Consider the following 24,702-nt stretch of genomic DNA (forward strand, 5'->3'; position numbering starts at 1 on the left):
AATCTGTCTTTGGTGTGTTGCATTCCGGCAGCTAGCAAACTAGAACAGCATCTGACTTGCTTGGTTACCAACAGACATAGATTAACACTCTGTAACAGATAATCCAGAAATAGACTCATGCATCACTCAGATGATTTTGAGCAGAAGTGCCAATGAGGAAAAGAATAGTCTTTTCAACGTATCGTGCTGGAACAATTGAATATCCACCCCCCACCCCCCAAAAGAAGTACCACAGCACTTACCTCATATCACATGCAAAAAATTAACTTGAAATAGATAATAAAACTAGATGTTAAAGCTAAAATTATAAAACTTCTAGAAGAAAACGTAGGAGAAAATATTTGGAACCTTGGGTTAGGCAAGGGTTTCTCAGAGAGGACACAAAAGCACAATCCATAAAAGAAGATAAAGCCAGACAGCCCCAGGAATTCTCTGAGAAATTGAGACCTCAACCAACAGCTTGTGCTGTGAAGGTTCTCGACTCAATCTCAGGAAAGAATTCAATAACTAGGCAGTGTGTACAGCCAAATAGTTTAATAAGCACGATGCTAGAGAGCCCCAGGAGTTCTTAGGCTGAATGCTGCAGAGCCTTGGGAATTTTCTCCTGTAAGCTGAAGAGCCCTAGGAACTCTAAATGTGTAAACTAGACATTGACCAGGGGCTGACGTTGTGAAGGTTTTTGACTTAGCCACAGAAAACTTAGCTGCAGGAAAGAATTCTAGGACTAGCTAGTGTGTACATCTTAAAACTTTATTGTGTAGCGAAAGTACATGCCAGAAGAAAGATGAGCAGGGGCATTCTCTCCAAAGGAGGAGAAGCAGTTTTAGGTTGTGATCCTTGCATTATAATTATAAGGACTTGGAGTGGCTCTTCCTTTTCTGGCTGTGCTATTAAGGGATTGAAGAACTGCACCTTTCATTGGTTCTTTTCAGGTTCCATCCTGAATGAGGGCCAGGTCTGTGCATATGTGTGTGTGTGTGTGTGGGGGGGGGGGGTGCCTAGGTAAGTGTGTGCATGCTAGAAAGAACTTTTTGTTGTGGGTCTAGGGTCACTTCCTCCTCTCTCCTTCCCTATCTAACCTGCCTCAGAAAAATTGAGAAAATGGATTTCGTCAAAATTAAGAATGTTGGCTTTTCAAGACACTTAAGAAAATGAAAAGGCAAGGTAAGCCATAGACTGTGAGAAAATATATCTGAAAAGGACTGTATTCAAAATATTTAAAGAAATATTACAACTCAATAGTAAGACAAAATAAGACTTGTATTTGAAGGTTCATAGCTGCTTTATTCATCATAGCCAAACACTGGAAACAATCAAAATGTCCATCAACTAGTGAAAGAATAAACAAATTGGTTTATCTTTACAATGGAATAATACGTTAAAATAAAAAGGGATGAAGTAGTGATATACTCAGTAGCATGAATGATCTAAAAATAATTATACATGGTATAGGAATCCATCCATGAGAGACTATATAGTATATGATTCCATTTATATGGAATTCTGGAAATATAAAGCTTACAGGGATAGAGAACAGATTGCTGGTTACTAGGGGTTGGGAGTGGAGGGGTGTTCTAGTTTGCAAGTTTGCTGGAATGCGATAAGCCAGAAATGGAATGACTTTAAAAAGGGGGAATATTAAGTTGCACATTCACAGTTGTTCTAGGGCTGTGAAAATGTCCAGATTAAAGCAAGGCCTTAGAAATGTCCAATATAAGACATCAAGGGGAAGATACCTTGGTTGAAGAAGGCTGATGACGTTCAGCGTTTCTCTGTCAACTGGAAAGACACAGGGCTAACATGGCAACGTTTGCTAGCTTTCTCTCCAGGCTTCTTGTTTCATGAAACTCCCCCAGGGGTGTTTTCTTTCTTCCAAACATATTTTTGTGATTCTTATGTAGGATTTTATACTAGGCACTAGGATAGTCTGTAAGGAAGTAATAACAATACTTACTATTGTCGTAATATTAACCAAAAGAATATTACCTAAATACTTTTAATTCCAAGGAACTATACGCCTTTTTCATTCTGTGATAGTGGGATTTTTTTGTTGTTGTTGTGAGATGACCCATTTCCTAGGATTTGGAAATCATTATTTGGGAAGATTCAAAACATGATGTGTCCATCTGGAACCCTATTATTGGGAACCATAAGTTTCTAAACTTCTCTTCCAATTTAGTAAATTACTTGATGTCCGGACTGTTTGCCTATATCGTCTTACAGAAAGTAGTTAAGGTGGATCATATCTTTATTAGTTGTGTATCTGCTCCAGCTTGGCATACTAAGGCACTCAGGAAATATTTGCTGAAAAAATTAAAATTAGTTTTTTTATGAAGTGGTTGTACCTATGGGCAGTTCCTCTGTCATAGATTTGGAAAAGAGTCCCCAATTTTAATAACTTTATGTTTTGCCAAAGTGAATTATTACCCTCTAATGCCCTTCTCAAATTTATGTCTTAATTCTTTCCTGTTGTTAGGTAATATTCTGTTGTTTTTTTTTTTGGCATGGGCAGGCCCTGTGAATCGAACCCAGGTCTCCTGCATGGCAGATGAGTATTCTGCCACTGAGCCACCATTGCACTGCCCAATATTCTGTTTTTGAAATGCAGATCTCAACAGAGCAGCAGGTTTTTTCCCTGAGCTTAGCTTGTCCTAGCCTGGGCTCATGATAATAGGATATATATTTGAAATAGATAAGAGAGGACAAAATTATGGATTACATTTAATGGCAGACAATTGAACATGAACTTGATCCAGTAGATAATAGGTGTATCTGTCAACTTAGTGTCCTGCTAGTCTTGAGAGTGAGATTGTGTCTTACATGGTTAATTAGATTCTAAAGTCAGCTCTGAATGGGTTTTAAAACCCTTAGGCCACCTTTAAAGAAAAGCGTTTTTTCTTTCTATGTTTACATCCCCATAAGTACTCCTTAGGTAAACTAAAATTTGAACACCTCAGAATAGTTAGAAACAAAAAAAGTTTATGTATTTTGAACAGTTAAGCAAAATATCATGTCCTCAGTGGTGAATGGGGCCTAGGTGGATATTCCATATATTTCTCCTTAAGAGCATGGTTTTCTCTCTTCTGTTTTAATATTAAACTTAATTTGTGTTGACATGTTAATAGAATTACATGTGATGCAATTGAATAATGTATATGAAGCACTTTATGCAGAATTTGATATATAATAGGTAGTCAGTAAATGTTTGACTTGAATGTAAGTTTTGCCTGGTCAGATCCACAAATAACCTTGTTCTTTGGACATCTGTAGAGAAGAGCATGTTTGGAGATAAACTGAAATGTGTGGTATTAAAACCAGAATCCTAAAATTTTTGAATTCCTGTTCTATTTTCTGCCAAAATGAGTTTCTGAAGATAAAGTGGATGCATTTCCATGTATAGTTCCCTGTATAGTTCATTCACTGAACACTGCAGCTGTGCAAACCATTTCATTACGTATTTAAAGAGGAATGAATGAGACATGGTTCCTGACCTCAAGGAAAAATTATGTCTATACTTGTATAGGTACTTTATGTAATCTCTCAGAACCCCAGGAGGGTTAGAGGCTCCTGTGTTATAGATGGGAGCCCAGAAACTTACAGATTTTACTAACTTGGCCACAGATCCAGGGTTCTAACTGAAATCTGCCAGATTCCAAAGGCTATGAGTTTTCCTTTAATAATGCTGCTTCTCACATCAGTGTTTGTCCTGGTATGTTATAATAGACCAGGATATGTCTATGAGGAATTTCAAGAGACCTTTTTCTTTATCTGGCTCCTGCTTAAATCCCATTTTATGCTTACTTCCTTGTGGACCTCTCCTTGGTTCCCCTGGATCCTTCCTGGAATCTGAAGGAGGAAGGAAGAAAGGATGCTGAGCCTCAGGAGGTACTGAGGCCAGGCTTAAAGGGCTCCTACTTTTTGAGGCGAAGGAGTTCGAGGTGAGCAGTCTGGTGATAGGAAGGTTAATACCTGTGTCGGTTTCCTAGAGCAGCTTTTTATTAGTTTTGTTAACTGGATGACTTACTTTGTTGTCTCACAATTTTAGAAGTCATGTATCAGTCAGGGTGTTGGCAGGGCCATGCTTCCTCTGATGTCTGTGGTACTTATGGCACAGTGTTGTGATGATTTACTGAGTTTGTGAAGGGCTTACCATAATATCTGGCACAAAGCAAGAGAGGTAAAGCCTTGATAATTATGTCAGATATTAACTTTTTGAGTTTTATTACTTTGCAGGAAACATTTACAAATTTTAGTTCTGTTAACAATATTGAGCAAATTCCTTGGACTAGACCATCTCAAGAGTACTTTATGGAAGGCTCAGGGAAAAAAGCTAGCTATCTTTAATTAACTTTTTATTTGCTGGTCGTGTAAGAACTACTGAATAGAAGCCCTGGCCTGCCCTTTAGGAGTCTTTCTTTAAGCCATATCTGTATGGAAAGAAGAGTGCCAGTGGTAAGTATTATAGAAGTTGAGAGAAAGTAAAAATCACTAAGACCTGGGAGTTGATGTAGGTGTAATAAAAAAAATAATTCTTGAGGCAGAGAGAATCAAGCTTAGAGGAGGAGTGACAAAAGCATTCCAGGTAGGGAGAACCTGGTAAGCAGGTTTGTGCATATACTTAGTGTACATTCTTTGCACATTTCTGGAGGCAGTTGTAGGTATAGGGCAGATATAAAGGATAGAGGATAGGTAAGGGAATGATTGTTGATTTAGGAGTCATCTCCATAGAAGTGATTGCTGGTGCCATATAAGTGGATTAGTCACCTGTAAGTCAAGAGAACCCATGACCAAGATTTTGTAAGAGGTAGCAGGAAGAAGTAGAATTATTGAAGGAATTAAATAGGGGTCTGGGAGATCACAAGAAAAACCAGAATAGAGAAACCTCAGAGAAAAGATTTTAAGAAGGGAGTCTGGGAAAATTGAATGCAATAGGGAGATAAGAGACTTTGGAAAGACCATTTCATTTTGAATTTTTTAGAAGACATTAAAAGTATTTTCTAAGCTCTTATGAAAGGGTCTGTTGTCTGGCTGAATTCATACTACTTCAAAGTTTATTTTCTATTTGTAGACCGTCAGCAATGAGATTCCAGAAAGTGAATTCTTTCTAACCATTTCTCAAGTTTTTCTTAGGCAATCCTTGGCCATTTTTTTAACATCCTTGCCAACTTTCACTGCTTGTATTGTTTTCTATGTTTCGTTTAGTTTTGAAATAAATCCTTATTTTCCTGTGGAATTCTGACAGGGTTTATACTCTGAGAAAAAATTGTTTGAAATTCTGGATTTTATTTTGCAACTCAAGGAATGTTGTCAGTACATATTTAAATAGCCCTTGAAGGCTTATTTGACATTTTATTTATCAGAGTAGTTTTATTTGAGAGATTATTGTTAACTCATGAAAAACTAGCAAGATTGAGAAACACTGGCTTATGGGGAAATCTGTCAGTTTATTTTGAAAAACATCTGCTTCTTTCTAATATTAAAAAAAAAATTACTGGGTTCGGTTCCTAGTTCCTGCCCATGCTAATATATATATATATATAGTGGTAACATATATAGAAAATAAAATTTCTCATTTTAATCACTTTCAAGTATATAAATAAGTGGACTTAATTCATTCGTAATGTTGTGCCACCATCTCTACCATTTATTTTCTTTCTCGCACATTTCCTCCCTTATCTTCAACAAGTATAGTTCCTTTTGTGTAAATGAATATACTGGTGCCTTTCGATTCAGTGCAGTTGGACTCACACATTTGACCGTGGTATAAGTGACATTTATCACATATATCTGCCCTCTGCTGGTGAAAATGCATTATTGTTATTAAAACTCAATAGCTAAAAAAGAAAAACTCAATAGTTCCATTAATTTCTTTGAATGAAATAATACTGTGTAATATCAAGAGTGGTCATAAAATTAAATTTGGGAAAAATACCTTACTCGTTTTAAAGGTATATATTCTTTTTTTCTACACGTGCAGGCACTGGGAAATGAACCCGGGTCTCCCACATGACAGGCGAGAACTCTGCCTACTGAGCTACTGTGGCCTGCTCGGCATATATTCTTTTCACCTAGTATAATTCCGCCCCCCCCCCCCCCCTTTTTTTTATCCTAGTTAGTACATTTGAGATAAAATTTTCTTTTTCTAATCTCGAGTGAGATGTGAATCTTTGAGGGATCCCTTTAAGTGTGATTTGTGGCTGTAGATGAGGGTTTTCATCCATGTATGAGGAATCCAACTGAGGCCCTGATTCGTTGCTTAATTCCATCCTCCTAAAGCTGAAAGAAGTCACAAGGATGTTATAATGGGAAGAATGCAACTCTGTATTAAGAAGGCTTAATTCTTGGATTTTGACATCGCCATTTGTGACCACAGAAGCCCAGAACTGGTAGAAGGCCTCCTTTGAATCAGGTTAGATTCTGAGAATCAGGAAGGTATAGCTGTGCAGAGGTAGCACCATTGCATCAGCAGAGAAGAAGTCTTTAAATCTTGAAGCTTGGAAAGCTGCCTTAATCCCTCTCTCCTCCCCTGGCCTCCTATTAATAGTCCAGGGGAATCCAAGCAATTAAGATCTGAGGAAAAAGAAAAGAAAAAGTTTGCTTGGCATTCATGCAGAGGTACTATAAGAGCAAAGGTGAAAGGAGCAATATGGTTTTTCAACAGAGTTCAAAACCAGGAAAATTGCCATGAAGAAGATGAAAATTTTAACCTAAAAATTTTACTTGATTTAATAAAATTGGTGATGTAATTGCATCTTTGAAGGAAGACCACAAAATAGACCAGGTGGATATGAAATAGGAAATGAAAGAGTTCAGAAATAATAGAAGAAATATACAAAATCATTTACCACTAAAGAAAGATGACAAGAAGCCCAAGAGAACAGACAATAGAAATCATAGTAAGGTACGTATGGAATAGAAATGAGAAAAGTGAGCATAATGAAATAAAGCAATGACAAGAATTGGAAAGAGTGATTAATGTAGAACCAACATGAGACTGGAGTTCCCAAAGAAGAAAATCAAAGTAGTAGAAAAGAACAACTGTTTTAAATTATGCAGGGAATTTTTATACATTTTCTCAAAACAGAGAAAGACTTGAACCTACCCATTGAAATGCTATTCAGTTTATGAGGGAAAAAATAAAATAGGACAGTGGGCGGGCTACGGTGGCTCAGCAGGCAGAATTCTCTCCTGCCATGCTGGAGACCTGGGTTCAGAGACCCGACTTCGATTCCTGGTACCTGCCCATGCAAAAAAATGGATAAATAAAAAATAACCTAGTACAATAATCACCAAGACTAATCCTACTAAAATTATTGTAATCTTCTGCACAGCCAGATAAAAAGATTCAGTCATGTTGGAAAAGAAAATCAACTTGGCAACAGCATCAGAACTTCTTCCTGGAACTAGTCAAGCTCCAGCCCTGGAGTAGCTGCTTTTAGGTTTAGCCAACTAGAATTTCAGTACAGGCAGGAAAATACTGTCAGGGCTTGTTGTTTTTTTCATGCTCCATGAAAAGGATGGGAAATCTTAAACCTCAGAGTGTTCTGCTACAGGAATAGGTTATGTTTTAATCAGGTGGAATTCTAGTGCCAAATTTCAGAAGAGAGAGTGAAGCACAGGGCACAGGCTGTCCAGCAAAGCCTGAATGTAGTTTCAGTAGAGCCCTCATATGCCTGCTGACCATAATGTAGATAAACCTACAGTACTCTAACTCTCAAAGTGTAGTTGGGAATAGAATTCTAGAAGAAATTTCTCACAGATTATATTCAGAGGTCTGGACACAGTTGACCATTACTTAAAAAGCACGAGTGAGATAATACTAGCTGACATTTATAGATGGCCTATTCTGCCAGCCACTGTCTAAGCATGTTATATGTATTATATCATTTGATTTTCCCTACAACGCTGTAAAATTGGTAATAGCATCCTCATTTGCCAGATAAGGGGATTCAGGCCTAAAGCTGTAAGGTAACTTACCAAGGTCATATAGAGTTGAGTCATAATTTAAATCTGAGCATGAATAAGATATAACTCCCCTTTTATTTGTCTTATTTAATTTTTCTCAGTAATATTTTGTTGTTTCACTGTTCAGTCTTGCACATTTTTTGTCAAATTTATACCTGAATAGGTTGTATATTTTGATGCTGTGTAAAGGTATTTTTAAAATTTCAGTTTCTGATTGTTCGTTGTTGATATGATTTTTGCAAATTTATGTTGTATCTAGCAAACTTGCTAAATTCTCTTGTTCTAGTAGCTTTTTATTTAATCACATGCCATATTCAGTTAAAGACAGTTTTATCTCCTTTCCATTCTGAATGCATTTTATTAATTTTTTCTTACCTTTCATACTGTCTAGAACCTCCAATATAAATATCAAATAGAATCAGTGAGAGTGGAATTGCTTGATTTGTTGCTCATGTTAAGGGGGAGCATTCAGAGTTTCACCAAGGAGTGTGAAATTTTTCATAAACACCTTTTCTCAAGTTGAGAAAACTCCCTTCTAATCCTAGTTTGCTGAGTTTTTATCAGAAATGAATGTTGAATTTTATCACTTTTTCTGCACCTGTTTAGATAATAACTTATTTTGTTTTTTATTCTTTAATATGGTAAATTACATTGATTTTCATATGTTAAACTAATGTTGCATTCCTGAGACAAACTGTACTTGGTTTGATTAATACACATGATATATTATACTTTTTATATATTCTTGGATTTGCTTTACTAAAATTTTAAGAATGTTTGTGTTTATGTTCCTGAAGGATATGAATTCTGCAATGTCTTTGATTTTGGTATCAGGGTTATGCTTATACCAGATAGTGTGTGTGTGTGTGTGTGTGTGTGTGTGTGTGTGTGTGTGTGTGTGTATTAGTTAGGGTTCTTTAGAGAAACAGAATCAACAGGGAACACTTGCAAATATAAAATTTATGAAAGTGTCTCACGTGACCGTAGGAATGCAGAGTCCAAAATCCACAGGGCAGGCTGCGAAGCCGATGACTCCAATGGATGGCCTGGATGAACTCCACAGGAGAGGCTCACCAGCTAAAGCAGGAATGCAATCTGTCTCCTCTGAGCCCTCCTTAAAAGGCTTCCCATGATTGGATTTAGCATCACTAATTGCAGAAGACACTCCCCTTTGGCTGATTACAAATGGAATCAGCTGTGGATGTAGCTGACATGATCATGACCTAATCCTATGAAATGTCCTCCTTGCAACAGACAGGCCAACGCTTGCCCAATCAGATGAACAGGTACCACAACTTGGCCAAGTTGACACCTGTCCCTAACCATGACAGTCCACCCCTTGTCAACTTGGCACATATATATATATATATATATCACCTTAGACCACACTTAATTTCCAAATGAAAACAAATAAGCACACATTTTTTCTTTTACCTGACAATACTCAACTGTCCTGCATATAACTGGAAACACATTAAATCTCTCCAGAATAGCGTGCAAATCCTTGGGCAACATTCATTCTTAAACTTGATATCTTACAACTTAAATAGTATAACACAAACAAAACAGCATTACAGTCCTCGTTTCTGTAACTGATCACGTGGTCGAAGTTCATATTTATCACTACCTTCTTCCACTACCCATTCCATGTTCCCTTTCCCCTCAGCAAGCACTTCAGCTGGCCGTGGTTCTTTGCCTGGTGGGGTGACCCAAACCTTCATTCCTGAAGTCTCAGAGCCATTAGTGGTCCTGCCTGGATTGTGTTGTTGCAGTTTTCCATTGATTTTAATCACAGGGCATGGTAGTACTAATAGACGCCCCAGGGGATCTCCTATATTCCAAGAAAACTCTTCTTTACCTCCATTATGTAGTTGCAGTCCTACTTCCTTCTGATAGTCAGGGTAAATTACCCCAGACAATAATGTAATCCCCTTCTTGGTGTGTTGATCCAGAGGCATAAGTAGCCCAAAGTGGCCAGGTGGCAACCTTAACTTCCAGTTCAGTGGTATCACTGTTGTTTCTCCTGGAGAAAGCACACCCCGTTTTGGAACTAAAACCTGTAGACCAGCAGAACTCAGGGTAGCAGGGACAGGAAGCAAAAATTTTCCTAGTGGATCACTAGGAGTAATAGTGAGTGGCACCACACCCATTTCCACCCCTTGGTTCCTGGACCCATGGATCCTGGCTATGGGAGAAACAGCACCATACAGCGGACGCTGATTCAGAGCATACACAGCTTCCTGGAGAACATTACCCCAGCCTTTCAAGTTTTTGCCACCTAGTTGGCACCGTAATTGAGTTTTCAAAAGGCCATTCCACCGTTCTATCAATCCAGCTGCTTCTGGATGATGGGGAACATGGTAAGACCAGAGAATTCCATGAGCATGTGCCCATTCCCGCACTTCATTTGCTGTGAAGTGTGTTCCTTGATCCGAAGCAATGCTATGTGGAATACCATGACGATGGATAAGGCATTCTGTAAGCCCACGGATAGTAGTTTTGGCAGAAGCATTGCGTGCAGGGAAAGCAAACCCATATCCAGAGTATGTGTCTATTCCAGTTAGAACAAATCGCTGCCCCTTCCATGAAGGGAGTGGTCCAATGTAATCAACCTGCCACCATGTAGCTGGCTGGTCACCTCGAGGAATGGTGCCATATCGGGGGCTGAGTGTGGGTCTCTGCTGCTGGCAGATTGGGCACTCAGCAGTGGCTGTAGCCAGGTCAGCCTTGGTGAGTGGAAGTCCATGTTGCTGAGCCCATGCATAACCTCCATCCCTACCACCATGACCACTTTGTTCATGAGCCCATTGGGCAATAACAGGAGTTGCTGGGGAAAGAGGCTGACTGGTATCCATAGAACGGGTCATCTTATCCACTTGATTATTAAAATCTTCCTCTGCTGAAGTCACCCTCTGGTGTGCATTCACATGGGACACAAATATCTTCATGTTTTTAGCCCACTCAGAAAGGTCTATCCACATACTTCTTCCCCAGACCTCTTTGTCACCAATTTTCCAATTATGGTCTTTCCAAGTCCCTGACCATCCAGCCAAACCATTAGCAACAGCCCATGAGTCAGTATACAAACGCACCTCTGGCCAGTTTTCCTTCCAAGCAAAATGAACAACCAGGTGCACTGCTTGCAGTTCTGCCCACTGGGAGGATTTCCCCTCACCACTGTCCTTCAAGGACACCCCAGAAAGGGGTTGTAATGCTGCAGCTGTCCACTTTCGGGTGGTACCTGCATATCGTGCTGAACCATCTGTAAACCAGGCCCGAGTTTTCTCTTCCTCAGTCAATTCAGTGTAAGGAACTCCCCAAGAGGCCATAGCTCTGGTCTGGGAAAGAGAAGGTAATGTGGCAGCAGGAGTGGAAACCATGGGCATCTGTGCCACTTCTTCATGTAACTTACTTGTGCCTTCAGGACCTGCTCTGGCTCTATCTCGTATATACCATTTCCACTTTACAATAGAGTGCTGCTGTGCACGCCCAACTTTATGGCTTGGTGGGTCAGACAACACCCAACTCATGATAGGCAACTCAGGTCTCATGGTAACTTGGTGGCCCATGGTTAAGCGTTCAGTCTCTACTAAGGCCCAGTAGCAGGCCAAAAGCTGTTTCTCAAAAGGAGAGGAGTTATCTGCAGCAGATGGTAAGGCTTTGCTCCAAAATCCTAAGGGTCTGCATTGTGATTCTCCTATAGGGGCCTGCCAAAGGCTCCAGACAGCATCTCTATTTGCCACTGACACTTCCAGCACCATTGGATCTGCTGGATCATATGGCCCAAGTGGCAGAGCAGCTTGCACAGCAGCCTGGACCTGTCGCAGAGCCTCCTCTTGTTCAGGTCCCCACTCAAAATTAGCAGCCTTTCTGGTCACTCGATAAATGGGCTGGAGTAGCACACCCAAATGAGGAATATGTTGTCGCCCAAATCCAAAAAGACCCACTAGGCATTGTGCCTCTTTTTTGGTTGTGGGAGGGGCCAGATGCAGCAATTTATCCTTCACCTTAGAAGGGATATCTCGACATGCCCCACACCACTGGACACCTAGAAATTTTACTGAGGTGGAAGGCCCCTGTATTTTTGTTGGATTTATCTCCCATCCTCTGACACGCAAATGCCTTACCAGTAAATCTAGAGTAGTTGCTACTTCTTGCTCACTAGGTCCAATCAACATGATATCATCAATATAATGGACCAGTGTGATGTCTTGTGGGAGGGAGAAACGATCAAGGTCTCTGCGAACAAGATTATGACATAGGGCTGGAGAGTTGATATACCCCTGAGGTAGGACAGTGAAAGTATATTGCTGACCTTGCCAGCTGAAAGCAAACTGTTTCTGGTGGTCCTTACTAATAGCTATTGAGAAAAAAGCATTTGCCAGATCAATAGCTGCATACCAGGTACCAGGGGATGTATTGATTTGCTCAAGCAATGATACTACATCTGGAACAGCAGCTGCAATTGGAGTTACCACCTGGTTGAGTTTACGATAATCCACTGTCATTCTCCAAGACCCATCTGTTTTCTGCACAGGCCAAATAGGAGAGTTGAACGGGGATGTGGTGGGAATCACCACCCCTGCATCTTTCAAGTCCTTAAGAGTGGCAGTAATCTCTGCAATCCCTCCAGGAATACGGTATGGCTTTTGATTTACTATTTTGCTTGGTAGGGGCAGTTCTAGTGGCTTCCACTTGGCCTTTCCCACCATAATAGCCCTCACTGCACGAGTTAGAGAACCAACGTGGGGATTCTGCCAGCTGCTCAGTATGTCTATGCCAATTATACATTCCGAAACTGGGGAAATAACTACAGGATGGGTCCGGGGGCCCACTGGACCCACTGTGAGACGGACCTGAGCTAAAACTCCATTGATCACCTGGCCTCCATAAGCCCCCACTCTGACTGGTGGTCCAGAGTGACGTTTTGGGTCCCCTGGAATTAATGTCACTTCTGAACCAGTGTCTAATAATCCCCGAAATATCTGATGATTTCCTTTTCCCCAATGCACAGTTACCCTGGTAAAAGGCCGTCGGTCTCCTTGGGGAAGACTTAGAGGAAGGTTAACAGTATAAATTTGTGGCAGTGTAACAGGTTTCTTCCCCATAGGGACCTGGCCTCCCCTTCATTCAAGGGGCTCAGGGTCTGTAAACTGTTTCAAGTCTGGAAATTGGTTAAGGGGCCGTGACTCTGTGTTTCTGTAATTCAGGTTAGACTTCTGTTCCCTTGACCTAGAACTCTTTTGTTTATACAGCTCCAACAAGAATTTAGTAGGCTGCCCTTCTATTGTATTTCTAGGCACCCCATGATTTACTAGCCAATGCCACAAATCTCTGCGTGTCATATAATTTTGATGCCTCCTTTGAGTTTGTTGTCTGTTATAATACCCACGTCTACCCTGTCTTTGGTGATTAAGTGATGCCACCTGGCTTCTGCCAACTCGGGATCCTGTCATCCCCATTGTGTTTAAGGATTCCAGCTCAGTGACAGCAGTTCCTACAGTAATATCTGACCTACAGAGAAGTGCAACCACAGAGCTCTTGAGGGATGATGGTGCTAGTCTCACAAACTTATTTCTCACTGTTCTGGTAAAAGGTGCATCTTCTGGACATTCCTGGGGTGTAAGAGCAGGCTTTGCATGATAAATCCACTCTAACATCCCAATCTCTCTAAGCCTCTGGATCCCCTCATCTACATTATACCAGGGTAGTTCTGGCATTTCAGCCTCAGGTAATGTTGGCCACCTTTTGATCCATGTTTCAACCAACCACCCAAACAAGCTGTTAACACCTTTTCTAACTGCTCTAGCTATAACATTGAATGCAGAATCTCTGCTTAGTGGGCCCATATCCATAAATTCAGCCTGATCCAGCCTTATATTCCTCCCACCATTATCCCACACTCTTAAAATCCATTGCCACACATATTCCCCTGATTTCTGTCTATATAAATTGGAAAACTCACACAGTTCTTTTGGAGTATAACGTACCTCCTCATGTGTGATACTTTGTACCTCACCTTTAGGGACCTGTTGGGACTTTAGTCTAGTTACAGGTCTAGAAGAAATGAGGGGTGGTGGGGGTGGGTCATGAAAAGAATTAGAAATATCTTCCAAGCCATTTGCTTCAGGGCTTTCATTTGCAGTTTCATCTGGTGAAACAGGATTAATAACTCTAGGGCTAATCCCTTCAGGAGGAGGTTGGGTGGCCAATTCCTCAAGGCAGGCTGGAGGTGGGGTGGCTATGTCCTCAGGGCAGACTATTACAGGGTTATCTAAAGAAGGCTCAGCATGGTCTAGGGTTTCAACCTCACCCCCAGCATCATTATCAATCCATATGTCACCATCCCATTTTTCAGGGTCCCACTCCTTTCCAATCAATGCCCTCACTTTAACGGCAGACACCATGCAAGACTGAGATTTCAGTTTACGTTGTAAAGTTGCTACTCTAACAATAAGATTCTGAGTCTGATTTTCAGAGATCTCAAGTCTACGGCTACAGGAAATAAAATTTTCCTTCAGGATACTCATAGAAACCTCTGCATCTTTCAGCCGGCACTTAAGCTTCTTGTTTGAAGCCTTAAGCCCATCCCTTTCAGCCTTTAATGTAGACAGTGTATCTAACAACAACCAACCAACATCTCTGTAACTCTTATTTCTACAAAACTCTGTAAAGGTGTCAAAAACATTATCTCCCAGAGTCTGGCTTCGTACAAGCGAAGCATTAGGAGAATCGAATGATGATATTTTGACTATCTCCTTTGCCAACTCAGTCCATGGATTGGGAGTGTCATTCTGATTATGGGAATCAGAGTCCTTAGTGTCTCTGAGCCCAGTCAGAGTAGAAAACCATTCATAAAAACCCATTTTTAAGATTCTGTTCCTTAAGAACCACTCCCGGTACCAAGATGTATTAGTTAGGGTTCTTTAGAGAAACAGAATCAACAGGGAACACTTGCAAATATAAAATTTATGAAAGTGTCTCACGTGACCGTAGGAATGCAGAGTCCAAAATCCACAGGGCAGGCTGCGAAGCCGATGACTCCAATGGATGGCCTGGACGAACTCCACAGGAGAGGCTCACCAGTCAAAGCAGGAATGCAATCTGTCTCCTCTGAGCCCTCCTTAAAAGGCTTCCCATGATTGGATTTAGCATCACTAATTGCAGAAGACACTCCCCTTTGGCTGATTACAAATGGAATCAGCTGTGGATGTAGCTGACGTGATCATGACCTAATCCTATGAAATGTCCTCCTTGCAACAGACAGGCCAGCGCTTGCCCAATCAGATGAACAGGTACCACAACTTGGCCAAGTTGACACCTGTCCCTAACCATGACAGTGTGTGTGTGTATACACACACGTATATATATGTGAAATATAATTTTATATATATAATTTTTTTTTACGTTGATGAGTGAATTTTTACCCCTCTTTCTGAAAAGTTTGTGTAGAATTGGTGTTATTTCTTTCTTAATTGTTTGATTGGTTTCCCCAGTGAAGCCGTCTGGGCTTGGAGCTTTGTTTTGGCTGGAAGATATTTAACTACAGCTTCAATTTCTTTAATAGATTTTTTTTTTTTTTCAGATGATCTTTTGCTCTGGAGAGAGAATTGGTCCACTTACTGTTTTAGAGTTTTTAATAACCCCTTATTAGCCTTTTAATATCTGTAAAACCTGGTAGTGATATCATCTCTCTCATTTCTGATCAGTAATTTGTGTCTCCTCTGTGTCTCCTCTGTTTTTACTAATCAGCCTGGCTAGAGGTTTACCAGTTTTATTGATTTTTCTAAAAAAATCAGCTTTTATTTTCATTGACTTTGTTGTTTTTATGTTTTCTTCCTGTGATATCTGTTCTGATCTTTATTTAGCATTTGTTTTTGAAAGATACTTTTAGCTTGATTGACAGTATTTTACTCTGTTCTCTTTCTTATAGCTTACATTTTTTTCTGATGAGAAATTTTGTTTCTTTGTACATAACATATTTTTTTCCTCCAGTTGTGTTAAGATTTTTCTCTTCACTCCTCATTTTAAGTGATTTAAAAATCATGTGCTGTGGGGTAGGGTTTTTATTATTATTATTTCTTGTGTTTGGGGATTCTTTAAAGTTATTGATTCTGTAGATTCATAATTTTCAACAAATTTAGAAAATTTTCTGCAATTATTTCTTTACATACTGTTTTTTCTGTCAAAAGCTTCTTTCATTTAGGGACTTCAATTACGTAAGTATGTTAGGCCACTGAAATTGCCACACAGGTCACTGATGGGCTCTTCTTTTATTTTTAATTTTAAATCATATTGGAAGCAAAAAGAAACCAAAAATACAATAGTGCTGGTGTTTATATTTACCTGTGTGGTTACCTTTACTGGAGTTCTTTCTTTCTTCACATGGCCATGAGTTACTGCCTGCTTTTCTTTCTTTTCAGCCTGAAGGACTGAAGGACTCCCTTTAGCATTTCTCGTACAGTAGGTCTACTAGCAACAAATTTCCTCAGCCTTTGTTTATCTTGAAATCTCTTCATTTCTCCTTAATTTTGGAAAGATAGTTTTGACATATGAAATTTTTGGTTATTGGTTCTTTTTTCTTTAAGCATTTAAAAGATGTCATCCTACTTCCTTATGATCTCCATGTTTCCTGATGAAAAATCTATTAATCTTATTGAAGATCCCTTCTACATGATGAATGCTTCTTTTCCAGCCTAGAACATTTTATCTTTGCCTTACAACAATTTAATTATGTGTTTCAGAGGGGATTTCTTTGTGTTTTAGAGTTTATGGCCTTCTTGAATATGTAGATTTGTTTCTTTTTATTAAATTTGGGACATTTTGGCTGTTATTTCTTTAAATATTCTTTTTGCCCTTTTCTCTCTCTCCTTTGCTTCTGGGCTTCTCATTATGTGTATCTTGAAATGCCTGATAGTGTCCCACAGGTTTTGTTCATTTTTCTTCTTTTTTTTTTTTTTTTCTGTTCCTTAGACTGGATAATTTAAATTGACCTATCTTCAGGTTTACTGATTCTTTTGCCTGAACAGTTCTGCTATTAAAATTCTCCAGTGAGTTTTTCATTTCAGTTATTATGCTTTTCATCTTCAGGGTTTCTTTTGTTGATACTCCCTGTTTATTCATATACATTATTCTATTTTGCTTTCGATTTTTGTCTGTGGTTTCTTTTAACCCTTTGAACCTAGTCAAGTCTATTGATTTAAGGTTTTTGCCTAGTAAGTCCAATGTCTGTGCTTCCTCAGGCGTGGTATCCATTAATTTCTTTTGTAAATGGGCCATACTTTCTCGTTTCTTTGCATGGTTCATATTTTCTTGTTAAAAACTGGGTATTTTGGGTATTTAATTTTGGGATAGTGAAGAATCCTTAAAGGCTGAGGAAGAACTCTGATCACAGAATGTCAGATTCTGAGGAAGATGAACCCACAAAGAAGAAAACTGTTCTTCAGGGATCCGGTGAGGGGACTGGTTTGTCTGCCTTGCTTCCCCAGCCTAAAAACCTGACTGTGAAAGAGACTAACAGGTTGTTCCTGCCCCATACCTTCTCCCGGAAACCCTCTGATGGCTCCTCAGAAACTAAGCCCTCCAGACTGGCCCCTAAGACCGAGCCCTCCTCTCTTGCCCCTGTTGTTGGCACCACAACCACCACACCGTCACCCTCTGCCATCAAGGCTGCTGCCAAGAGTACTGCCCTGCAGGTGACAAAGCAGATTACACAGGAGGAGGACGACAGTGATGAGGAAGTAGCCCCTGAGAACTTCTTCTCCCTCCCTGACAAGGCTGAGCCACCTGGAGTTGAGCCATACCCTTATCCCATCCCCACCATCCCTGAAGAGCTGCCTCCAGGCACGGAGCCAGAGCCAGCCTTCCAGGACGATGCAGCCAATGCCCCCCTTGAATTCAAGATGGCAGCAGGCTCAAGTGGGGCCCCTTGGATGCCTAAGCCTGGGGACGACGACAGCTACAATCAGTTTTCCACATATGGCGATGCCAATGCCGCTGGTGCTTATTATCAGGATTATTACAGTAGTGGCTACTATCCAGCACAGGACACGGCTTTGGTCCCCCCCAGGAAATTGCCCCAGATGCCTCCTTCATCGATGATGAAGCATTTAAGCGACTACAGGGCAAGAGGAACAGAGGGAGGGAGGAAATCAACTTTGTAGAGATCAAAGGTGATGACCAGCTCAGTGGGGCCCAGCTAGTGGATGACCAAGTCTTTGACAGAAGAGAAGACCATGAAGCCATTCAGCAAAAAGAAAGGTGAGCAGCCAACAGGCCAGCAGCGGCGGAAATACCAGATCACTTATCTAATTCACCAGGCTAAAGAACGGGAGCTAGAACTGAACAACACCTGGTCAGAGAACAAGCTGAGCCGCCGTCAGACCCAAGCCAAATATGGATTCTAGGGCTCTGGAACTGATTGCTCCCAGGATCTCCTGCCAGCCCGGCTGGCTTGGCCCCCAGCTTCACCTCTGGGACCCCAGCTGCTCTAAGCCCAGGATCTCTTTCCCTGAGGACCCAGCCCTCACCTCTGCGAGAATGAACATATTTGATAGATTTTTTCTTAACAAAAGTTAGAAAACTCAGCTCCTTTCTGTGTTGGAGCTAGCAAAGACTCATGAATAATGCCTCGGAAGGGGCCCTGCGTTCTTGGATGGGAGTTTTGCTCCCTGTTGGGTGTGATGATATGTTGAATCCCTCATCACCACCTTTTTTTTTTTTTAACCAGGGAAGTCGGTTGAAATAAAACATACAGTCTGACAGACAAAAAAAAAAAAACAAAAAACTGGGTATTTTGAATATTTTAATGTGGTAACTTTGGAAATCAGATTTTTCCTCCTCCTCAGGGTTCCCTTTTTTTTTGGCATGCGTGGTCTGGGAAGGTGAGTACTCTGCACTAAACTACCCATGCACCCAGGGTTCACTTTTGTTGGTTTCTGTAGACTGGTACTGTTTGTTCAGTGAACTTTCTAAACTGTTTTACTTAAGTCTGAATTCTTTATCACATGAAGTCTCTGAAGTCTTTTAACTTGTATTCGTTAATGTGTTGACAGATTTCCTTGAGTGCAAGTTGCTGTGAGAGAGAGAGAGAAAGAGGGGGGCACCAAGAAAATCTCAGTCTTTACAGATTTGCACTGTGGTGGGGCACTCCTTCAGTGTATAGACAGACTGTTTACAACTCTGCCTTAACTTCCTGCTTCCTTCCTTCTTTCCAGAGATCAGCCAGAAGTGAAAACTCAGTCTTCTGAGGTCTTTTCTGAACATATGTCCTGTTCTGGGCATATACATGGCTCTCTTAAATTCCCTGGTATATGTAGGTGCCTTAGAATGCTCTGGTTTCCCAAAGAAATTCTTTTTCCAGCTCTTCCTCTTAGGTTTTTGGCACTCTTTTCTTTTTTTTCCCTCTTCTATGTAATAATTGTCCCAGGCATCAGATTTCTCCTGAGCATTATTGCATGTTAGAAGATAGTAAAGAGCAGGAGTTAGCAAACTATGGTTTGCTGACCAAACCTGGGCCATTAGGGGTATTTTGTTCATTTGAATTGCAATATTTTGGCGGAATGCCCCGCCCCCCCAAACCCTACACCACTTTCCCCCTTAGTGATTTTTGATAAAACACCTCGAATCAGCCCTTTCAGGTATTGATCAGACAGACTGATACAGACAGACAGTTTTTTAGAAGATCTTCTGTGCTCCCTGTGCAACCAGAGACCAGGTCCCACACTGAGAAAGTGGGCTGATGTCTTCAAGATTACTGCTGACCCAGAGAATGAGGTGTACAGTACAACTAAAAAATCCTGCATATCTTTCTTACCATTTTTAAGTTGGCTTTTTAAAAAAACATTTAAAAAAATTGTGTAATACAACATATATACAAAGCAAAGGAAGAAGCAGCATTAATTTTCAGAGTACATTTTACCATGTAGTGACAGAACATATTTCAGAGTCTGTTATCCCATTGTTTCAGATTTTCCTTCTAGTTGCTCCAAAATACTTGAGGCTAGAAGGAATTTTAATATAGTGATGTCAGCAGTCATACTCATTTGTTAAATGTAGGTTCTCTGGTATAACTCTTCCTTCTCCTTTGGGCCTTCTCCCAGTCTATAAGAATCTTTAGGCAATGCCTGTTCTCCCTTTTTCAAATCTTGAGAAAGGGTCAACACTAAAGGATAGGGGGATATAATTCACTGATTATCTTGGAGAGGTTGGTCCCCTCTGGGTTTCAGGATTTATCTGTCCTAGGAATCCCCTGGGAATTGTAGGTTCTCAGAAGGCAAACAGTGCATGAAACTTTTATAGAGCCTCAGCACAATCCCTAGGTGTTCTTAAGAGTTAACAGAAGTGATGTTGGTTGGGGTTTATCAAATCATAGCGATTAGCACTATCTAACTGAAGCTTGCATTCAGAGTAGCCTCTTGACTCTATTTGATCTCTCTTGACCATGGATGCCTTATTTTACTACACTTCTTTTCCCCTTTTTGGTCTGGAAGGGATTATGGACCAAAAAGGGGATGAGTCAGGCCCAGACTCATCCTTGGGTGCTAAACCCCACGTCGTCAGGGAGATTTTCACCCCATGTCATATCCCATGTAGGGGGAAGGGTAAAAAATTTCCTTGCAAAGTTGGGTCACAAAAGAGGTTTCCTGGAAGCAACTCTTAGGCCTTGTTATAGGTAGTCTTAGCTTATCCACTGCAGAAATAACTTTCATAAGGGCAAGCCTCAAAATCAAGGGCTTAGCTATTTTCTTGCAAGTCCTCAGTGGTTGATTTGATACCCACGGTTTCCCAGCTGGTAAAGTTTAATAGTTCCTCTTTTTTTTTCCCCTTTGGACCCTCAGGGAACTTTACCAATGTTTTTTTGTTGTTGTTGCTGTTTACCCCTCCCTCTCATTGACCACTAGTGTTTCTATCTACCCAATTTATTTTACCCTTTGTCCCCCCATCTATTATTTATTTTTTTATCAATATCGTTTCACTAATGTGTTGGACCATCAGACACAAGGTTTTCACAATCACACAGTCACATTGTAAAAGTTATATCTTTATACAATCATCTTCACGAATCATGGCTACTGGAACACAGCTCAGCAGTTTCAGGTACTTCCCTCTAGCCACTCCAATACACCATAGACTAAAAAGGGATATCTATATAATGCAGAAGAATAACCTCCAGGATAACCTCTCAAATCTGTTTGAAATCTCTCAGCCACTGAGACTTTATTTTGTCTCATTTCTCTCTTCTTTTTTTTGGTCAAGAAGGCTTTCTTAATCCTTTGATGCTGGATCCTAGCTCATTCCGGCAGTTCTGTCCCACATTTACAGAGAAAATTACACCCCTGGGAGTCATGTGCTGTGTAGGAGGAAAGGCAGTGAATTCACCAGCCGACTTGGCTTTGAGAGAGAGGCCACATCTGAGCAACAAAAGAGGTCCTCTGGGGGTGACGTTTAGGCCTAATTTAAAGTAGGCTTAGCTTATCCTTTGCAGGAATAAGTTTCATATGGGCGAACCCCAAGGTTGAGGGCTCGGCATATTGATTTTTTTGTCCCCACTGCTTGCAAAATACTAGAAATTCTCCAAATGGGGAAGTTGAATATTTCCTCCTTTCTCCCCAGTCCCCCAAGGGGACTGTTCTAGTTTGCTAGCTGCCGGAATGCATCACACCAGAGATGGATTGGCTTTTAATAAAAGGGGATTTATTTTGTTGGTTCTTCAGAGGAAAGGCAGCTGACTTTCCACTGAGGTTCTTTCTTAGGTGGAAGGCACAAGATGGTCTCTGCTGATCTTCTCTCCAGGCCCCTGGGTTCCAACAACTTTCCCCAGGGTGACTTCTTTCTGCATCTCCAAGGCCTGGGCTGAGCTGCAAGTGCTGAGATGAGGAATGCCGAGCTGCTTAGCTGTGCTACATTGCTTTCTCTCATTTAAGCACCAGCCAATTAAGTCAAACCTCACTCATTGCAGCAGACACACCTCCTAGCTGACTGCAGATGTAATTGGCAACAGATGAGGTTCACGTACCGTTTGTTGGCTTATGTCTGCAGCAACTGAATTAGGTATGCTCACCTGGCCAAGTTGACAACTGAATCTAACCAACACAGGGACTTTGCAAATACTTCTTTATTAACTGTCCAAATTACTCTGGGATATATCAGGGCATCACACTAACCTGGACAAACCAACAAAGTGTCATGCCCTATTCAAGATTATGTGATTGAGGCATGATAATATTTGTCTTTTTGTTCCTGACATCTCATTCAACATACAGTCCTTAAGGTTCATACACTTAGTTGCATGCCTCACAACTTCATACCTTCTTGTGGCTGGCTCAGTAGTCCATTGTATGTATGCACCCTAGTTCCCCCTTCCATTTCTCAGCCATTGTACCCTTAGGCCACCACCATCCATTGTGGATTGTAAACACTATTGACACTGTTAACACTATTCATGTTACTGTAGTAAGAAACCAGGAAGAAGGCTCTGCAGGAGCCTCCAGGAACATTATGCAATAACAGGACTGGAATGCATAACCAGGAACCAGGCTGCAAGGCTCCAAGAAGGTTACAGGGAAACAGAATGAAACTGGGATTGAGGCTCTGAAGTTTTAGGAAGTAGGTTTTATTAGTCTGTGGCCACAGGGCTCAGCCCAGTAGCCCCTTAAAGCTTGGGCCTAGATCAGGTGCTGATAAAAGATATTTATAGACAGAATGGCTGATAGTCTTCCTAATATGGCAATTGGTTACATTTGAGGCAGCTGGCAGCATTTTCTTAATATGGTAACTGGCTGCGCTTGAGGAAAGTGATTGGCTGCTTGCTGGTGGGAGGTGATTAGTTGTTGGTAGCCAGAACCAGGAAGGGTTGCGAAAACTGAACTGGGGGTGGGGGAGGGGTGGGGAGGGGTGGTGGTGGAGCTTGCTTGCTGCATCACCCCACTCAATTCCTCCAGGAATATACTGAGCGATGGGGTTTCAGGATCATATGGCAACCCCACTCCTAGTCTCCTGTGGAACCACCACACTGTCCTCTAAGAGGCTGCACCTCTCAGTTTATCCTCTGACAGTGAATAGGTATATCTCTTTCTCGGCATTTTCTCTAGTACTTGTTTCTCTCTGTTCATTTTTAAACAGTTTTATTCATACCTCGTACAATCTAGCCTAGGTGTACAGACATGCCTTTGCCACCATAATCTGTATGAAGACATTTCCTTTCCTTCCACAAAGAATCCATGCTCTTTCCCCATACTCCCTGCTTGTTGACCTTTAGTTTTGGCATAATGCCTTTGTTACATTCAGTGGAAGCATATTACAATGTTACTGTTGACTATAGACCCTAGCATGCATTGATTATACTTTCTTCCTTATACCATCTGTTGTCTCAGTCTTTATCTTTCCTTTTGGTTTCATATGTGCCCCCCAGCCGTTCTCCATCTGTCATACTCACATTCAGCTTCATTCAGTACACTTATATTATTGTGCTACAATCAGATAGTGTTGTGCTGTCCATTTCTGAGTTTTTACTATCAGTCCTGTAGCAGTCTGTATTCCTTCAGTGCCAGTTGCGCATTCTCTGTATCTTTCTCCTGATAACCTGCGCCCTTAAGTTCAAGTCTCAAAGTTCACTCATTAATGTTAGTTCATATTAGTGAGCCTGTACAGTATTTGTCCTTCTGTTTCTGGCTAATTTCATTCAGCATAATGTCCTCAAGATTCATAGATGTTGCTATGTGCTTTGTGACTTTATTCTGTTTTACAGCTATGTAATATTCCAGCATATGTATACACCACAGTTTGTTTAGCCACTCATCCATTGATGGACATTTGGGCTGTTTCTATCTCTTGGCAGTTGTAAATAATGCTGCTAAAAACGTAGGTGTGCAAATATCTGTGTCCTTGCCCTTGGGTACTATATATCTAGTAGTGGGATTGCTGGATCATATGGCAATTCTATACTTAGCTTCCTGAGGAACTACCAAACTGCCTTCCAGAACCATTATACCATTTTACATTCCCACCAACAGTGTATAAATGTATCTCTTTCTCCACATCCTCTCCAGCACTTGTTTTCTGTTTTTTTGATAGTGGCCATTCTAGTTGATATCAGATGATATCTTATTCTGGTTTTGATTTTCATTTCCCTAATTGCCAATGAAGTTGAGCTTCTTTTCATGTACCTTTTAGCCATTTGTATTTCCTGTTCTGAGAAGTGTCTGTTCATCTCTTTTGTCTGTTTTTAATTGGATTGTTTGTCTTTTTGTTGTTGAGTTGAAGAATCTCTTTATATATTCTGGATACTAAACACTTATCTGATACATGGTTTCCAAATATTGTCTCCTATTGTGTAGGCTGCCTTTTTCACTGAAACTTTTTCCTGAAAAAGTTCTTTGGTGCACAAAAGTGTTTAATTTTGAGGCTTTCCCATTTACCTATTTCTTTTTGTTTAGGTCTTTGATCCATTTTGAGTTAATTTTTGTATAGGGTGTGAGATATGGATCCTCTTTCATTCTTTTGCATATGGATATCCAGTTCTCCAAGCAACATTTGTTGAAGAGGCTGCTCTGCCCCAGGTGGGTTGGCTTGACTGCCTTATCAAAGATCAGTTGTCCATAGATGAGAGGATCTGTATCTGAACGCTCTTTTTGGTCCCATTGGTTGATATATCTGTCTTTGTGAAATTGGCTTTTTCTGGATTGTGTTTGCTTGGTTGCTGTAAACCTTTGATTTTTTCTAGAGTTCTGACAAAGT

General features: G+C 40.7%; 1 protein-coding gene and 1 pseudogene across 2 annotated transcripts in view; both read left to right on the forward strand.

Annotated features, from left to right (window-relative positions):
- Positions 1 to 24,702, forward strand: part of SMAP1 (small ArfGAP 1) — a 243,339-nt gene that overhangs the window by 12,731 nt on the left and 205,906 nt on the right. The window lies entirely within an intron of this gene.
- On the forward strand, positions 16,946 to 22,832 carry LOC143684836 (proline-rich protein PRCC pseudogene; annotated as a pseudogene).

Source organism: Tamandua tetradactyla, chromosome 5 (genome assembly GCF_023851605.1).
Source record: "Tamandua tetradactyla isolate mTamTet1 chromosome 5, mTamTet1.pri, whole genome shotgun sequence".
In the NCBI taxonomy this organism is placed as follows: domain Eukaryota; kingdom Metazoa; phylum Chordata; class Mammalia; order Pilosa; family Myrmecophagidae; genus Tamandua; species Tamandua tetradactyla.